At 41.7% G+C, this 1,994-nt stretch overlaps 1 pseudogene; it reads left to right on the top strand.

Moving 5' to 3' along the window:
* The first annotated feature begins 373 nt into the window (after positions 1-373).
* LOC112880932 lies at positions 374-1,340 on the top strand (annotated as a pseudogene).
* The last annotated feature ends 654 nt before the right edge of the window (positions 1,341-1,994 follow it).

The raw sequence follows: 1,994 nt of genomic DNA, 5'->3' as shown, positions 1-1,994 counted from the left end.
CGCGGCAGCAGGGGCGCTGGCAGATGCGTCGGTGGCAGGAGCGTGGGCGGCGTGGCCCAGGGCGCGGCCAACGCGTTGGGGCTCGGCGGCCTGGGTGCGGCTCCCCTCGGCGGTGCCGGCTTGGCTGCGGCCCCTCTAGGCGCTGCTGGCCTGGGTGCAGCAGGGGCGACGCGCACCAACAAGGGAGGCACCAGTGGCCATGCCCGCATCTCTAATCTTCCAAAATTGGTATAATTTCTTCGCTCGATTTCTTCCATTGCTGCTGGTCATTTCCATTGCTGCTGAGTGTATGTATGCTAGTCAATTAGATAATTTGTGTTGTCATGTATGCTTCAAAATATTGCTCCACATAATTGTTGATTAGGGTGATTGTATGGAATGGATCGATGATTATAATCGCATTGTATGTGAGTTATTCGCTGAACAAGTAAGGAGAGGGAATAGACCAAATACACATTTGAACACTTTAGGTTACACTGAAGTGTCGGGAAGATTTTACCAAATGACCAGAATCGAGTTATCAAAGACACAAATCAAGAACAAGTGGGATAGGTTGAAGAATGATTGGTCAATTTGGCAAAAGTTAGTGCGGAATCAAACCGGAACCGGTTGGGACAATATAAGATGAGTAATTAACATGGACAATGAATGGTGGAAAAAAATGAAAGTGGTAAGTATTGTTCTGTTCACAAGTTTTGGCTGTTCATCTATGTTCACAATACCTCCTTGTTGTTCTGAATACCTTCCTTGTTCAGGACGTGCTGGGTTCTGGAAAATTCAAGAAGAAAGCGCTGCAAAATCAAGACTTCCTTAGAGAAATGTTTGGTGACATTTCTAATGATGAAACTGATCATTGGAACCCGATGAGTGACAATCCTCTAATACCCAATAGCCAAGAAGACACTGAAAACATAGATGGAGCAGAAGAGGAGGAAGAGGAGGACGATTTGGTGCATGATTGGTCATACAGAGAGGAAGAGGATGAGGAGGTTCAGGAGGTATCTCCTGCTGTTGGAAATAAAAAAAGAAGAGCTCGTGTTGTCCTAGAGATTCCTATGAAGCAAAAGACAAGTACAGCTCTTTTAATTCAAGAACAAATTACAAAGATTGCTAATTCGGCCGAGTCTTTTACATCAAAAAAGCAAGCTGAAGTCGTTTCTATCAAAGAAGTGATGGATGTTGTCTTGGATTGTGGGGCACAATATGGTAGCAATGAGCATGACATTGCTACCCAATTGTTTGTGAAAAAAGAATGAAGAGAGATGTTCTTGACCCTTCCTACTAGAGAAATTCGTTTGAATTGGCTTACAAGGAGGTACAATGACAAGTATGGGAATTGAAGGCTTTGAGAAATGTTTTTGAGTGTTTTTTTTCAGATTCCTACCATGTAGTACTATTTTTTTGTATTTTATTTCAGTTTTCAGATTGCTGCTAGGGAGTACCTTTTTGTTGAGTACTTTTTATTTCAGATTGTATTCCTACCTGTAATCATGACATTGTTACTACTACTACTACTTGTATCCATGACATTACTGTTATACTTGTATCCATGACATCGTTACTATTGGTACTTGTTATTATTTTCAAATGTATGACAGTGAGAGTGATGGTTCAGAGGAGTTAGGTGATGATAGTGCTGAATTTTGGAACTTGGTTTTGTATGGTGCTAAAGTGGCAGATAAATATGTTGAGCTCTACCTTAACAAAAATCCACCAAGGATAGCGGAACAAAGTGGCATTGGCTGGCTACAATATGTCTTGAGAACTCCAGGTGACTGTCATTCTCAGTTGCGCATGAGCATGGAAATATTCATGGATTTGCATAATTTGTTGGTGTCAAGGTATGGACTGCAACCATCTATGCACATGAACACCTATGAGGCTCTTGCAATTTTCTTGTTCATATGTTCTGGAAATGAGTCCAATAGGAAATGTCAAAATCGTTTCAATCACTCTGGTGAAACTATTAGTAGGAAATTTACTGAGGTTCTAGA

This window comes from Panicum hallii, chromosome 2, assembly GCF_002211085.1.
Source record: "Panicum hallii strain FIL2 chromosome 2, PHallii_v3.1, whole genome shotgun sequence".
Classification (NCBI taxonomy): Eukaryota; Viridiplantae; Streptophyta; class Magnoliopsida; order Poales; family Poaceae; genus Panicum; species Panicum hallii.
This window is presented reverse-complemented; position numbering and strand designations above follow the sequence as displayed.